Here is an 18,083-nt window from a genome sequence, read left to right as displayed (position 1 = left end):
GAGTAACCTGAGGGAAAGCACAGCTGATCGCGCGGCTCACTGCAGTCACTCAAGGGATTTGCGATCACAGGTGAGTCCTTCACGTGGGACCGCAAATCAGGCTGCGACACAGAGAGAGAGCCGCGTGATGTCAGTGAAATCGGGTGAAGCTCTGACCTCACTGCTGCGGACTCCTGTGTCCTGGCACTGATCTCGGAGGTTTATCTGAGTTCATGACAGCACACAGAGACAGAGCCGCAGGATGACCATGAAGTCTTGTGAAATTCATCCAAGTTCATTCTCATCACCTGGCTCTGTCTGTGTCTGCTGTCAGCGGGCATGTAGCAGAGCTGAATTGCCGGGGGACCGCACTGACAAAAATGCATCCAAAATGTAAAATGCATGCAAAATGCATCCAAAATACATGCGTTTTGGATGCATTCTTTTTTTCAACACGCAGCATCATGTCTGCCAGAGGGTGCATTTATTTCTGCACTGGCCAGGACACAACGTGCGCATGACCCCTAACTGTCCCTGTATCTAGTAGTATAGATAAAGCAATCTTTATAAAAAGTATTTCTAAAGATCTTTTATCATATGCTAATGAGATCAGGGACTAGTCCGAAGGGCGTTCGTTCCTCTGACTAGCCGCCCTCTTAGCATGGCAGGACACTCGCAGGAGTGTGGCAACATGCTATTCAATACAGCGTCACCAGCTGTGATGCGCATACCTGTGTTCGCTGTCAGCGCTGATCAGAAGTTCCGGCACTTCCGGTCATGCACACTAGACCTGTCTGAAGCCAGAACACATACACTCAGCTTCATACTGTGCATGACCGGAAGTGCAGGGCATTCAGATCAGCAGTCACAGCGAATACAGGTACGTGCGGCACTACTAGTGACGCTGTATAGAATAGCATGTTAGTATGCCCCTGTGGGTGTGCTGCCATGCTAAGAGGGTGGAATGAGCACAGGAACTAACACCCTGATGACTACATAAGCATGAAAGGCGTAAATGCATGTACTTTTGCCTTATAATAATTTTTACAATTGGGTTTCATTAACAGTTTTGCACCATTTGGCTTTTACAGTCTCATTACAGAATAAGTTAACTGACAATTCGTTAGTGAACTTGTTTAAATGTAGTTTGTAACAATTTTCCGATCTTTTTCTGGGCTCCCCCATCTAATTTATGATGTCATCAAAATTTCTCCTTTGATGTGGTCGGAGGTCATAAATCAGCTGAGAGGAGCTCAGAAAAAGAGTTACAAACTCCTGGTCTGAACCAAATCACTGACAGATTCTCAGATAACTTCTTCTATAACCAGCAATGTACAGGAAAAAAAGGAGCTTATAGAAGGCAAACAGTGCACAATTTTTAATGAAATCCAACTGCAAAAAGTATTTTTTTAAAAAAGTAAAAAAAATAAATTTTCCCCGAAAGTGTCCATATTGTACAGATGCTAACTCAGTGTGCAATTTTAAATAGTTATAGACAATGGTCATTAGAATGTATTGCCTTGGCAGTGAAAAACTAGGAGACATTATTATCCACTAGTCAATAAAACACCAATATTTAACCCTGAAGCGATCGTCCGCTCTCTACCTATTTTCCAATCCAGGTTATATCTGCTGCCATCATATGTTGACTCGGTACCCAACTGTTTTACAGATGGCAGATTTTTTATGTCCTACACATTAGATTCTAATCTGAGAGAATCCCATGGGTTTCCAGCATCCTGAATCAGCGCACCGTGACAATAACACACGCTGCCAGAAACCGCGCAGTCAGGAGGACATACAGACATCTGCTGGCACAGACACGTGTCACCCAGGCACCTGCTCCGAGCAGACACACATTCTCAGTTTTTAGCGTAAAGTGGCCTAATGACAACAATTTGTTGTGACAGTAACATTCCGCTTCCAAGATGAATAGTAAACAAGATGTAGCACCTCAAGACATTTTACCTAGTTAATAATGTAGAAGGTTGGAAGATGGACCAAACCTTCCGTTTTCCATTTAGGCTCCACCTTAGGGAGTATATGTCACATAATAACACTTTCCTTAATTATTTTACTCACTTATATAGCGCCACCATATTCTGCAGTATGTCTTTGGAGTGTGAGAGGAAACCGGAGTACCTTTAGGAAACCCACACAAACACAAGGAGAATATATAAACGACTTGCACAAGTTGTCCTTGGTGGGATCTGAACATTTCTTACTGAAGTACAGTATTTTTATTTGTGACTTAGGAGACTCTGCTGTGAGTAAAGACTAGGAGATTTAGACCATTGAAGTTTCCTTTTTACATCTATTGGTTATCTGTAAAGATGAGCGAATACTGAATATTGAGGTTCGGGTTATTCACACCAAATAACTAGTACTATCCCAGTATTTGTCCCGAATAACAAACCAAATACAAGTCATTGGAAAACCAAAGCATTTTTCTTGAAGATTTCCCAGAACAATGCTCAGGTTTCCCATTGACTTCCATTAGGTTTATTATTTGTATCGAATACTGGAATAGTACTAGGTATTAGGTATGACTAACCTGAATAAGTACTCTTCGCTTATCACTAGTTATCTGCCATTCTAATTTTGTGATAAAGACCTCCACTGAAAAGATTGTCATGTTCCATCTGATGGTATATGATACAAGTAATACAAATAGTAATATGATGTAACTATCTAGAAATGCATACAGATACAAGCCTACAATCTGCAGTAATCGTCAGTTCACTATAAAGCTGCATGACCAATTCTACTCAAACTTACTGTATCCTCACCCATCCCCTTCAGTCACTATACCGCTGCATGACCAGCTCTACCCTCACCTACTGTATCCCCACCCACCCCCCTCAGTCCTCTATACAGCTACGTGACCAGCTCTACCCAAATCTACTGTATCCTCATCCATCCCCCTTAGTCCTCTATACTGCTGCATGACCAGCCCTACCCTCACCTACTGTATCCTCACCCATCCCCCTCAATCCAGTATACCTGTCACTGGTGTGTCACGCTTCACAGACAGTCCTGTAGTTTCCAGCTCTGGAAGGTCGCAGTGTTTGGCTACACAAGCTTCTCTCTGACTTTCTCTTTTGTCCTGCTTGGGGTTACTCATTTTCTCTTTAGGACCCTCTGGATTGCCTCACCTTTTCAGCTGTTAATCTTCAGCACTTCCCTTTGTGTCATTAAATACCCTTATTCCCCCTTACTTTGTGCTATTGATAGGTCTAATACCCTTCACAAGTCTTCAGTGCATGCAATCGCCTTGTATACATCTTGAGAAACTTTGTTGTTGTTACAGTTCCTCTCCCTGAGTCATCTGAAGATAAGTTATTTTTTTATTTTTCCCTGTGTGTTATTCCCTGTGTTGTCTTTCATGCTTAGTGGATTTGACTAAGTGCTCATCTCATCCACTCCCTACCTAGGGCCTACTTCATGGTCAGCCAGAGTTCGGTATCCGGCTCGGTGCATAGGTGCGGAACCTATCTTGGGTGGTGAGGGAAGCCAGGGCCCAGTGGTAGGCTTTCTCAGAGGGTCACCATCTCCCCTTTCTCTTGACACAGGGTTTCCTTTCCTTTTCACCGTCTGCTTTGTACTTCGCTGTACCTAGCGTGACACTTTACAACCAAGTGTTAATCAAAACCTTGATAAATTCTCTCCATTCTTTACAAGCAGAAAAGAAAAATACAAGACTGTGGATACTCTATCCAGAAGTGGGCATCATGGTGTCATCACTCCAATAGCACAACAGACATTCCAGAAAGGGTTGAGAAATAACCCCCTGGTAACAGCAAAAGACCTTGTGGAGAGTCTACAAACTGACGAACATTTAAGTGTCCACTAACGTTTAAGTGTCTACTGTAAGAGCTCATTCACACCACTGCTTTTTCGGTCCAAGTATGCGCCTACAAAATATCTGATTGCACTCTGACCAATGTTATTCTATGTGGCTAGTCACATATACGATTTTCAGATGTAAGCCACCTGCTTGCAGTGAAGACTGTTACCAGGTATAAGAACTATCACCAGCACCAAATAATAGGAAGTGAAGGTATGTAAAGACACCAAAGTGCTGATGAAAAGCAGCTGAAAGGCTGAGGAACTCCGCAGGTTCCTAAACGGAAAGGGATGAAAACCAAGCAGAAATAATACAAGGTCAGGGAGCAGTTTGCCAGCCAAAACACTGTGACCTTCTATAGTCGAATATCACAGGACTGTCTGTCACCCATGCCAGAAAATGGGTGTGGTGTGAAAGCAGCAAAAAAGTGCAACTCTCACTCCAGCAGATGTAAATTGTTGAAAAAATAGCTTTAAAGAATTGCCTAATTTCTAAAACATTGTGCTATGCTCTGATGAATTTGGTTCTCATAATGGCAACATAAGCGAAACAGACATTAAAAATTCCCCTAATGATAATTTCCCCTCAGTTTATCTAACAGTTGATTAAAGGAGTTGGACAACTAGGACAACCCCTTCTGACTTCACGCTTTTCCCAGGAAAAAAAAAAAAAAAGCCTGTACTTACCTCCTATATCGACGCCATTCAGATGTTATTGTGGTTTGAATTTCCAGGGGCTCAACGTGACAATGGAACATCACAAGAAACCCGCGTTTAATCAGCACCAGCTTCTGTCTCTCCGCTTTCAAACCAAATGAGTTAATCAACAGGAAGTGATGCTGCGGCTCACTTCCTGGTGATTGCTCCTTTGGTCCAAAGGTGGGGAGACAGAAGCCGCAACTGATTGGACTTGGAGTCACGTGAGCCCAGGGAACAAGAATGGGACCGGTACGGGAGACAAGTATAAGCTTTTCTTATTTTACCTGAGGGAAACATGTGGAATCAGAAGGGCCTGTCCTAGTACTGGACAACCTCTTTAATGTACATCCAGGTCCTTACCATTGATTTTTGGGGTATAAGTTAAAACAGGTCATGCTTCAGTCAAACACGCCATGCCCACTTTTGGCAAAATGTATTATTCTATCTACTAAAAGTAAGACTATTAACAACTAATGCTTAATGGATGCAAGTTTGAAAATATACAGTATATTGTATATACCGTATTTTTCGGATTATAAGACACACTTTTCCTCCCAAAAATTACGGTAAATGCTGCCTCTGTATAACCGACAAAATAACAATGCATAATTTAAAGCTTAGATGAAAAACCTCTAATATTTATGCTGCTTTTGCTTTTTTGGTAAGGGGGCTATTCCACCCATGATTAATCTATACATTTTACTGCGCATTAAATATACAAATGAAATACGTTCCTTTAAAATAATTTTTGTTTACCAACAGTTAATGGTTTAAAACTTAAACTTAATATTTCCCAGCTACACAAATCCGCTTTCTGTTCCTTCAAATTAACACATAATCAGTAACGTTATTACCTATATCTGCCAGCGCTAATTTCTGCATAAACAAAGTGGGAAAGGAATTAGGTGCCAGGATTTTCAATTAATTTTCTCTTCAATTCAGCACATGTATGTATGCCTCCTTAACCCTTTCAGGTTTAAGTATCTTACAGGCGCCATGTTTATCCCCAGAGCATATGTAATGCTAATTAAAGACAAGACCAGTTAAACATAAGAATTCTTTATAGAGAATTATATCCAAAATCCATGTTATTACTACTCTTCAATGTAACACTGATACAAAGCTTGTTAGCTCCTTGCATGGAACAGACCAATAACTAAGGCAGGGGTCTCAAACTCGGCTGGGTGTATGGGCCGCACAGAGGAAAAAAATAATTTGGGGGGCCGCACTCTTTGCGGGACAAAGTGACATTTTTATTGGTACCATATATATTTTTTACACACCTTTGGATCACTGATTTTCAACATTTTTCACTTGTTTATTATAACAAATGTGCACATTCTTTGGTTAAATATAAAAAAAAAAAATTTGATGGTAAAAAAAAAGTCATGCCTTATTTTGGTTTTTTTTTTACATTTTATCCCTTTCTTGTAACTAATAGTGTTACAATTATCACTATATAGAAATTTTGGCCAACATCTTTTAGTAATGTTCCCCATCCTATAGTAATGTGCCCACCTTGTCCCCATCCTATAGTAATGACCCCAGCCTTGTCCCTATTCTAATGTCCCCATCCAATAGTATTATGCCCATCCTTGTAATCTCCCCATCTTTTAGTAATGTGCCCACCTTGTCCCCATCCTATAGACATGTGCCCACCTTGTCCCTATTCTATAGTAAGGTGCCCACCTTGTCCCCATCCTATAGACTTGTGCCCACCTTCTCCCCATCCTATAGACATGTGCCTAACTTGTCCCCATCCTATAGACATGTGCCCACCTTGTCCCTATTCTATAGTCATGTGCCCACTTTTTCCCCATCCTATAGACATGTCCCCACCTTGTCCCTATTCTATAGTAAGGTGCCCACTTTGTCCCCATCCTATAGACATGTGCCCACCTCATCCCTATTCTATAGTCATGTCCCCACCTTGTCCCCATCCTATAGACTTGTGCCCACCTTCTCCCCATCCTATAGACATGTGCCTACCTTGTCCCCATCCTATAGACATGTGCCCACCTTGTCCCTATTCTATAGTCATGTGCCCACTTTGTCCCCATCCAATAGACATGTGCCCACCTTGTCCCTATCCTATAGACATGTTCCCACCTTGTCCCTATTCTATAGTAAGGTGCCCACTTTGTCCCCATCCTATAGACATGTGCCCACCTCATCCCTATTCTATAGTCATGTGCCCACCTTGTCCCCATCCTATAGCCATGTGCCCATCTTGTCCCCATCCTATAGACATGTGCCCACCTTGTCCCTATTCTATAGTCATGTGCCCACCTTGTCCCTATTCTATAGTCATGTGCCCACTTTGTCCCTATTCTATAGTCATGTGCCCACCTTGTCCCTATTCTGTAGTCATGTGCCCACCTTTTCCCTATTCTATAGTAATGTCCCCATCCTATAGACATGTGCCCACCTTGTCTCTATTCTATAGTACTGTGCCCACCTTGTCCCTATTCTATAGTCATGTGCCCACCTTGTCCCCATCCTATAGACATGTGCCCACCTTGGTCCTATTCTATAGTAATGTCCCCATCCTGTAGTAATGGAGGGGGGGGGGGGCAGTGGCGGCGAGTGAAAGGGGGCGCTATAATTTACCAATCGCTCTCGGCCTCCTTCCACCCACAGACGCCGGAGTGAAGGTGAGGAGGCGGTCTCCGGCCCCAGATCCACAGTGATTGGTCAGATCGGTCACAAGGCCAATCAGAGCTGGGAGCGGGTGAAACAGAGGTCACCCAGCTCCAGCCAATGATCGGTGCTATAGCTGCACTGATCAGGGCTGGATTTCAATGTTACAGCCATTTTCAATGGCTGTAACATTACAGTGGCTGTGATTGGCTGACGAACGCCGCACAGCCAATCACAGCCTCTGTAGATCCGTGGAGGAGACACCACCCCTCCTGAGGTTCCCTCCTCCCCAAATCTAAGGTATTTCCTATTGGCAATGCAAACGGCGATCGCAGCCACCGGGGTTGCGATTTCGCCATGACGTACTATGTATGTCATGGGTCCTTAAGTACCAGGGAGCCATAACATACCCAGTACGTCATAGGTCGCTAAGGGGTTAATGTGCCGTCCTTCACATACACAAAAAATAAACAATCACCATTCTTCTCACCTGTATCGCGCTCCCTCGGCTCCTAACCTCTGCTTCTTGCTGTCTGCAGGCCCATGCCCCCGGTGACTATCGCGGCCGGTGCAGGGACCGCAGCCACTGGCAGCGATTTATGTCAGATGAATGTTTTGCCGGCGCTGCGCGCACACAGTCCTTGCTTCTGAGAGCGCAGCGCCGGCAAAACACTCATCTAACAAAGTGCAGACAGTGGCTGCGGCCACTGCACCGGCCGCGATAGTGAACAGGGGCACGGGCCTGGGGCCGCACGAAGCAGCCTGACGGGCCGCGTGTTTGAGACCCCTGAACTAAGGAATATCATCATGATCATCCAGATTTCTATTTCAAACACACTCTCATACCCCAATGCGTACAAATTCTGGATATATTAAATTATAGGCAAATACCCACAACATTAGTTTCTCAAAAACTGTTCCTACAAAAATATAAATAAAAAGTCCCCCCCTCAACAAACAATGCCATCCTTCCGCATAGCTGTCCTGGGTATTATTATTCATCTTGACTCGATTCACTTAAAAAAAAAAGCTCGAGTTCAACAACAGATTTGGCACTTAGACAAGAGAGGTGATATTTTTGGAAGACAACAGCCATGTTTTTTCAATCTTATACAATTCCTTAAAGGGGGTTATCCGGCTTCTTTTGACTTTTTTTTTTTATTACCCTATTGGGCTACATTGGGGCAGGTAAGTAGATAGAGATCATTTACCTGCCCTGCTGTCAGCCCCTCTCCCCCGGCTCAGAGCGATCATGTGACCGCTCCTGCCGCGAATTTGTTGCTTCCGGTCATTTCATGTCAATATGGGCAGGGCCATGTTGACATGCAAATCTGGAACAGCATGTTGCCGCCCTCCTGGGCGGCTACAGTGCGATGAGCCCCGCCCCCCTTCCCTGCACTCTCCCACACATTCCCCCGCACCCCGCACTCTCCCCGCAACCTCCCCCTGCACTGCTGTGGGATCCGTCACCTGGGGGAGGGGCCTGGCGGCGGCTGCAGCGGTGTCAGCGCCTGCACCGGGCCCCTGCTCAGGATCGCACATTCAAATGTACTGGCATCACAGATCACAGATGCCGGTACATTTGAAAGCGCTGATGAAAGGGAGCGCAGCGCTGCTTCTCATCACTGTCCCGCTGTCTGTGCTCTCTTCAGCACAGCGGTGACGTCACTACTGTGCTGATATGTCCAGAGCACAGACAGCGTGCAAACATGCAGGAGCGGCGGGGACTGGGGAGGGTTGAGTATGTATTCCCTACATGTGTTCCTTATGGGGATAGGGGGGTCGGTACAGAGCGCCGTGTGTGCGTGCAGTGCAGAGCCCTATGTGCATGTGCGGTGCAGAGCCCTATGTGCATGTGCGGTGCAGAGCCCTATGTGCATGTGCGGTGCAGAGCCCTATGTGCGTGTGCGGTGCAGAGCCCTATGTGCGTGTGCGGTGCAGAGCCCTGTGTGTATGTGTGGTGCAGAGCCCTGTGTGTGTGCGGTGCAGAGCCCTATGTGCTTGTGCGGTGCAGAGCCCTATGTGTGTGTGCGGTGCAGAGTCCGATGTGCGTGTGCGGTGCAGAGCCCTATGTGCGTATGGGTTGCAGAGCCCTATGTGCGTGTGCGGTGCAGAGCCCTATGTGCGTGTGCGGTGCAGAGCCCTATGTGCGTGTGCGGTGCAGAGCCCTATGTGCGTGTGCGGTGCAGAGCCCTATGTGCGTGTGCAGTGCAGAGCCCGATGTGCGTGTGCGGTGCAGAGTCCGATGTGCGTGTGCGGTGCAGAGTCTGATGTGCGTGTGCGGTGCAGAGTCCGATGTGCGTGTGTATGGTGCAGAGCCCGATGTGCAAGTGGTGTGCAGAGCCATATGTGTGTGTGCGGTGCAGAGCCCGATGTGGTGTGCGGTACAGAGCCTGATGTGGTGTGGGGTGCAGAGCCCGATGTGGTGTGGGGTGCAGAGCCTGATGTGGTGTGGGGTGCAGAGCCTGATGTGGTGTGGGGTGCAGAGCCTGATGTGGTGTGGGGTGCAGAGCTGTATGTGGTGTGGGGTGCAGAGCCCGATGTGGTGTGGGGTGCAGAGCCCAATGTGGGGCTGTTATTTGCAATGCTGTAGTAATAGCAGGTCAGGTGCTGGGGAAGAATACTGACAGGGAATGTGTGTGCAGAGGGCGGGCAGGGGGCGAGGCTGGACACTGGGCGAGGCTGGACACTGAGGCTGGGCGGTGCCAGCTGTGACTGGGAGGTTTAGCACAGGAAGTGGTCAGTTTGCTTGTGCTGAATGTAAACAAAGAACTGTAGAGAATAAAGGGTGAATTCCAGAGGAACAAAAGTTAGAAAACAAAAAATAACAATGTAGGGGTGTTTTATATGACGATACAGCACAGATTAGCTTACCAAAAATTTTTGAGTTTATGTCGGACAACTCCTTTAAACATTGCTCACTAATAGAGGACCATATGGGTTCCATACACCTAACTAATACTTGACATAGTGTTAAGTAAATATTAATACTGTTCACTGAAGGATGTTATCATTAAACAGATTTTTTTCCCCATTAATGGTAACCCCCTTCCTGGCATATAGTGGAAGATTGGTGTGGGTATATGGAGTAGGCTCATGAGCCAAGCCTGCGTCATACATGGTGCGTGCTGACTACATTAGCTAGCAATTGACTTTAGCAGAATCGAGCAAGGAAATTCTATCGTTGTTGTTTAAAGTGAACCTGTCAGGTGCAAGATGCACCCAGAACCATGAGCAGTTCTGGGTGCATATTCCTACTCACTGCCTAATCGTTTGTCTATACACTAGCATAGATAAAGAGATCTTTAGAAAAAGTATTTCTAAAGATCCCATATGATATGCTAATGAAGCCAGCGACTAGTTGCAAGGGCATTACTTCCCTTGCTAGTTGGCCCCCTTAGCATGTAAGCACGTCCCTGTGGGCGTGCTAAAGGGTGCTTTACATGCTGCGACATTGCTAACAATATATCGTCGAGGTCACGTCGTTAGTGACGCACATCCGGTGCCATTAGCAACATCGCAGCGTGTGACACCAAGGAGCGACGATCAACGATCGCAAAAACGTCAAAAATCCTTGATCGTTGACACGTCGCTCCTTTTCCAAATATCGTTGTTGGTGCATGTCGCTGCTTGTTCGTCGTTCCTGCAGCGTCACACATCGCTATGTGTGACACCGCAAGAACGACGAACATCTCCTTACCTGCGTCCACCGGCAATGATGAAGGAAGGAGGTGGGCAGGATATTCCACCCGCTCATCTTCGCCCCTCCTCTTCTATTGGGCGGCCGCTTAGTGACCCCGCAGTGACGTCACTATGACGCCGAACGCACCTCCCCCTTGAAGGAGGGATTGTTCGGCGGTCACAGCGTCGTCGCTGAAAAGGTATGTGCGTGTGATGCTGTGGTAGCGATAATGTTCGCTACGGCAGCGATCACCAAATGTTGCACAAACGACGGGGGCGGGTGCTACCGCTAGCAATCGCGAGCGATGTCGCAGCGTGTGAAGCACCCTTAATATGCTAATGAATGGGCAGCATCAGAGGATGGTTGCACGCACCTTTCTGCTGCCATCACTGGACTTTGGCTCAGTGCACATGATCCCGGACTTTTGTCATGTGCACTACACGAGTTTGAAGCCAGGATGCATACACCCGGCTTCATAGTGCACATGACCGAAAGTCCGGGATCATGTGTACTGAGCTGAAATCTATCGTCGGATGCAATGGCAGCAGAGAGGTGAACGCGACAATGCCTCTGACGCTGCGCATTCATTAGCATGTTTACATGCTAAGGAGGGCGACTAGCCAAGGGAAGTAACGCCCTAGCGAATAGTTGCTGGTGTGTCGCCCAGGGTTATGGGGTACCCGGTCCAAGGCGGCGTATAACTGGGGAATGTCACTTTGGTGGCCGTTGCCCAGTCCCGTGCCCTGGGTGCTTTTTAAAAGGTGGAATATTTATAGTGATTTGAATAATGTTCACACGTGACGCCACTTGCGGTGTTGTGGCTATGTGGATGGAGTAGCCGTTGCACAGTTTTCACTACTGGGGCTGGTGTTAGTGGCAGCCTGGATGTTAGGCCCTCCACAAGCAGGACCAGGCCCCAGAGTATAGGTGATGCAGATGGGTGTTGAAAGAAGGTAGGCCACACAAGGGGTTTTAGTGTAACTTTTTCTTTTACTCACTGTAAGCTGGTACTGGTCACTCGACGCCGGCTGGTCTCAACTGTAGGTCCTCTTTGTCCCAATGCCGGTTTAGTGACCTGGTGGGTTCTTTCCCCTGCACCTGTGTTTGGTTGGTGGGTCCACGTGGCTTGGAGCGGCTGGGGGTCCCCTCCTGGTTGTCTCTCTACAGCTGTCCATATGACGGTAGCATGAATCCTGTGGGGTTGGAGTCTCTGGTCCTGTCCCCGGTTCTCCCTTTTGCTACTGTGTCCTGAACTTCAAGGTCAGTGAGGTCTTTGATGGTCCCCTCACTGTGCAGATTTTATCAGGTCTGCCTGGAGCGTTTGCCTGACCTAGGATTCTGTACCCCATTGGTGCGTAGTTCCGGGAGTACTCCACCGTACCCACCGGCAACTAACCGCCTGGGCCCTTAGGTCACTGACAGTGCGTCTGCTCTCTTTCACTGTCACCTCTCGACTACTACTGTATTTTACACTGTATGTCCACTGTCTGCCCCTCCCACCTGGTCGTTTAGTGGACTGGATTGGCTCCACTTCTAGGCGGCCATCCATTGGTCTGACCCTAGCCTGGTACCATATATGGGGGAATTTGGGGGAAAACAGGCATTATCTGGAGTGTTTGGTGGTTACCGGCACTGGTCTTTTGGGTACCTAGGGGGTAAGCCCTGCATCCTGGTGGGGATGCAGTACCTTGTAGCTCCCTGATGGCTTCAGTGGCGCTATATTCCTCCTTGGTTAATTCCAGCACGTCCTCGGGCTGCAAGTGATACATGTTAACACTTATTATTTTTGCATTATGGAAAACATCATCCTCCCGTGCAGGGGAGGTTCAGGCTTTAATATTATGTAACTGGAGTACCCCTCTCCCTTCAGCCACCACCCAAAGGTCCTGGTCCCAAAACCCTCTAGGAGGCAGGTCACCGGTTTTTCTGGTGACCAGGTCTCGGCCGCCTCTGCCACAGACCTTTCCTGCACCCGACCTCTCCTTGGTGGCAGTGTTAAATAGGGTCCACTGGTTGTACTCTGGTGAGGCACAACTGGTGCAACTATTTTCATTTTAAAGTTTTTGGCTGCTGCCAGTCCTGCAGCCTGGGTCCATTTTTATATCACATAAAAACTGGTAAATGCAAAAGTCAACATTTTATCTGCTATTGTCCAATTATTTTTATTTTTTTTTAAACATTCAAGAACCAGGTTAACTTGACACTTACATTTTACACTTATATATATACATTTTGTTTTGTACACCTTATTTTCTGAACCTGAGCGGAAGTTGACCCAGGTTGCTACGGGTAGACGTACGTAACCCTGGTGTGTAAACCTGTCTCTCTGGTGCTCTGGTGTCTGGTGCGAGTGTCACTCAAGTGTCTCTAAGTAAACTAAGTGGTTGCCTATCACTTCTCAATCTTCTAGTTTGATTGACAGAGATACTGTTTGTAGCCTCTTCTGGTGTTACTACAGCGGGTAGTTCTTCTGGAGCTGGGATTGCTTCTTCCACTGGTTGTGGGAATGTGATCACTGGTACAATTATGGCTCCTTTGAGCTCAGGCCAGTTTTCAGGAAAGTCTGCAAGTATTGTGTGTATCACCTTTTCTGTCTGTTCTTGTACTTCAGGTGTACTGGGAATCTCTTCAGGAGGTCTTAACTGTTCTGGGCATTTCTTCAAGTGATCCCTTGATACTGTGGGCATGTTTTTTCCTTGATCTTTGGTAATTACACAAGCTTTCTTGTTGTTTGTGTTAGAAGGAAGCACTGTGTAGTGTTCTGCTTCCCATTGATCATCGAGTTTGTGGACTCTTATCTTCCTTTTCAGAACTATTTCTCCAGGTGTTAAAGGATCAGCTTTTGCTTTCTTATTATAGTCTTTTTCTTGTTTTTCTTGACTCTTGTTCAAGCTGTTTTCAACGCATTCCTGTATTTTCTTGTACTGCGCTTGATGATTAGTATTCCAGTCACTCTCTGATGAATCCAGTTCTGGCATGACAACTTCCATTTCAAGATCAACTGGTAATCTTAAAGGTCTCGCTCTCATGAGATCTGCTGGTATACAGTTTGTTGCACTTACTGGGTTGTTATTGTAGATATCCACTAGGTCTGGTAGCTTCTCTGGCCACAGGTATCTTTCCTCTAGTGGGAAAGTCTTCAACAGCTCAATGACGATTTGATTCATTCTTTCACATATGCCATTGGTTTGTGTATGGTAAGGGGTGGTGCAAATTGTCTTGCACCCATATAAGTTGCAGAACTCCTGGAATATCTCAGCCTCAAATGCAGGTCCTTGATCTGTTAACACCTGTTCTGGGTATCCATGGGGTCCGCAGAAATGTGCTTGAAAGGCTTTTGCTGCCGTCTTCGCTGTTAAATCCTTGACTGGAACAACCACTAAGAACCTGAAGTAATGGTCCACGATTGTGAGGGCATAGGTGTAGCCTGTTCGACTAGGTGTCAGTTTCACATGATCCCGGGCTACAAGCTCCAAGGGCTGTTTGGTAACAATAGGCTGCAGTGGTGCTCTTTGACTGTTGCGATCCTTCCTTCTCAAGGCACAGGGGCCACAGTTTCTGCACCAGTTTTCTATGGATGGTCTCATTCCAATCCAGTGGAACCTGTCTCACAGCAATGCTACCAACTTCTTGCAGCCAAAGTGTCCTGCTCGATCATGGTAGGCTTCTAACACCATCTGGATGTGGCTTTTGAGAATCACCACTTGACACACTCTTTCATGAGTTTTAGGGTTGGTAACACTTCTGCATAGTGTACCTCGGTGGACGCACAGCCTGCTTCTTTCTTTCCACAATTGTTGAGCTTCAAGTGGAACATCAGGTTCTAGGCAAGAACCTGGTTGTGTGAGCAAGTCTTTGACCAACTTCACTACAGGGTCACCATCCTGGGTTTCTTTCCAACTATGATGTGGTAACGGATTTAATGCAGTTTATTGATGCTTCTTACAGGATTGCTGATATTGGGAGGCGCTAGGGCGGTGGAAAGCTGGCAATTTAATCTCTTCCAGTTCATCCACATCTTCTCCCTCCTCTGGTATGTGAGGCATCCTGGATAATACATCTGCATTGACATTCTTGCGACCAGCACGATACTTGATGCAGAAATCATAGTTTGCTAGTTGAGCCACCCAACGTTGCTTCAGTGCACCCAATTTCACTGTATCCAGGTGGGTCAGAGGAATGTTATCCGTAAAAATGGTGAACTTCACAGCTTCCAGATAGTGTTTGAACCGCTCTGTGACAGCCCAGACCAATTCCAAGAACTCCAACTTGAAGGAGCTGTAATTTTCAGGGTTCCTCTCTGTAGGACGGAGCTTCCTGCTTGCATAGGCAATGACTCTTTCTTTACCATTCTGTGCTTGGGATAGCACCGCTCCAAATCCCACGTTGCTGGCATCGGTGTACAGCACAAAGGGTAGGTTGTAGTCAGGATACGCCACCAGTCAGGGCCAACTTCATCTGTCTGAAGGAGTTTTCTTCTCCCTCACCCCATTGGAATGGAGGACCAGAAGTTTTACCCTTTTTGCTCTGGCCTACCAGGAGTTCTTGTAAAGGCCCTGCCATCTTCGTCTAGCCCTTGATGAATCTCCTGTAGTATCCTACCAGGCCCAGGAACTGACGAACGTCTTTGAGAGTGGTTGGTCTTGGCCAGTTCTTGATGGCTATAACCTTTTCTGGGTCTGGTGCCACTCCCTTTGGGCTGACAACGTGTCCAAGGTATTGGACCCTGGGCTTCAACAGGTGGCACTTTGATGGTTTCAACTTCATTCCATACTTGGACAGCGCCTCAAATACCTTTGCTAGATTTTCCAGATGTTCCTCATAGATTTTCGAGTATACGATCACATCATCCAGGTAGAAGTACTGTCTCGAAGTTGCGGTGTCCTGGACAACATTCCATCAACCTTTGAAATGTTCCAGGTGCATTGCAGAGTCCAAATGGCATGGTGCTAAACTGACACAGTCCCATCGGGGTGGCAAATGCAGTTTTCTCTTGATCTTCTTCTGCGACTTGCCAATAGCCACTGGTGAGATCTCGGGTAGAAAAGTAGTTAGCAGCCTTTATTTTAGCTGGGGATTCTTCTATGCGGGGTAGTGGATAGGCATCTTTGTGTGTTATCTGGTTGATCTGCCTATAGTCCACACACATCCTCATGGTGTCATCCTTCTTCTTGACTAAAACCAATGGAGCTGCCCAGGGGCTAAAACTGTCTCTGATAACCCCAGCCTTCTTCATATTCTTCAACATCTCTTTGGTACACTGGAAATGCTTAGGTGGTGTAGGTCTGTAATCAGGGTGATTCCCTGTGGGTATGTGATGGTGTACCCCTTTGATTCTCCCAAAGTCTAATGGGTGTTTACTGAAGACTTGCTCGTTTTCCTGTACTACCCTGTAGACCCCGTGTTTCTGGTGTGTAGCGGTGGACTCAGTACCTACATGCAATTCCTGACACCAAGCCTCTAACTACTTTTGGGGATTGTCAACCTCCGCTTGTTCTGGTGGGACCAGGGATTCCACTGTCTGGATGGAGCCATCTGCTACGGTGAACAATTTGGCAATGGTGGTGTACCTGGGCAATTTGGATTCCTCCTCTCCACAATTTAACAATCGCACGGGTAGTCTTCCCCGGCGAACATCAACCACTCCCCTGGCTGTCAATATATTGTGGACAGGAGAATATCAAAAAACAACGTGGCAGGTTCCTTTTAAGTGGTAAGCAAATACAATGCATACAATTTACACACAGATTAACAATACATAATTCCATTTTGTTTTTCCAGCTTAGCATGGTAATGTACAAAATCCAATAATGTACATAGAATGAAAATTGTTCGTTATGATTTCCTAACACCTTATATTTTATGGCGATTTCAGCTCATGAGCACTTGGCAGGTAATGAAATGAACAGAGCCTTGTGCAAGTTGTTGCCATATTTCACCAGATTGCCCAATTAACAGTGTATGCTTATTGTGTAATTTCTTCATGGGCATAGGACTGCAAAGAAGACAGAGCGGGGGATGTGCATTAGCTATACCAGTTTGAGAACAGGTTTTACATTGCAGAGACTTGTGCCCTTCAGAAAAACAAAGTGGAAAATAAGTCACATGGTATAAAAACATAATTGGCTGCAAAATGCACCATAAAGATAAATTACACATGATGTAACAGTGATTTCTATATAGCAGTACATACATGCTACACAGCATTTTTGTGCATTTCTAAGCCATATTCACAGACTGGCAGACAAAACTCATTTTGAAGTCAATGCCATATATATATATATATATATATACACAGTATATATATATATATATATATATATATATATATATATACAGTATATATATATATATATATATATATATATATACAGTATATATATATATATATATATATATATATATATATATATATATACAGTATATATATATATATATATATATATATATATATATATATATATATATATATACAGTATATATATATATATATATATATATATATATATATATATATATATATATATATATATATATATATATATCCAATACAGTTCAAATGTTTTTCAGTCACCCAGACAATTTTGTCTTTTCAATGAAAAAACATACTTTTATTTATCAAATGAGTTGCATAATGAATAGAAAGTATAGTCCGGACATTGACGAGGTTAGAAATAATGATTTTTACTTGAAATAATAATTTTATCCTTCAAACTTTGCTTTCGTCAAAGAATGTTCCTTTGCAGCAATTACAGCTCTGCAGCCCTTTTGCATTCTAGCTGTTAATTTGCGGAGGTAATCTGGAGATATTTCACCACATGGTTCCAGAAGCCCCTCACACAAGTTGGATTGGCTTGATGGACACTTGTTGCGTACCATACGGTCAAGCTGCTCCCACAAGAGCTTAATAGGGTTGAGATCTGGTGACCGGACTGGCCACTCCATTACACTATAGAATCCAAGCTGCCTGCATCTTCCCTAAATAGTTCATGCATAATTTGGAAGTGTGCTTTGGGTTATTGTCCTGTTGTAGGATGAAATTGGCTCCAATCAAGCGCTGTCCACAGGGTATCGCATGGTGTTGCAAAATGGAGTGATCGCCTTCCTTATTCAAAATCCCTTTTACATTGTTCAAATCTCCCACTTTACAAGCACCAAAGCAACCCCAGACCATCACATTACCTCCACCATGCTTGACAGATGGCGTCAGGCACTTTTCCAGCATCTTTTCAGTAGT

Source organism: Anomaloglossus baeobatrachus, chromosome 5 (assembly GCF_048569485.1).
Source record: "Anomaloglossus baeobatrachus isolate aAnoBae1 chromosome 5, aAnoBae1.hap1, whole genome shotgun sequence".
Classification (NCBI taxonomy): Eukaryota; Metazoa; Chordata; class Amphibia; order Anura; family Aromobatidae; genus Anomaloglossus; species Anomaloglossus baeobatrachus.
This window is presented reverse-complemented; position numbering follows the sequence as displayed.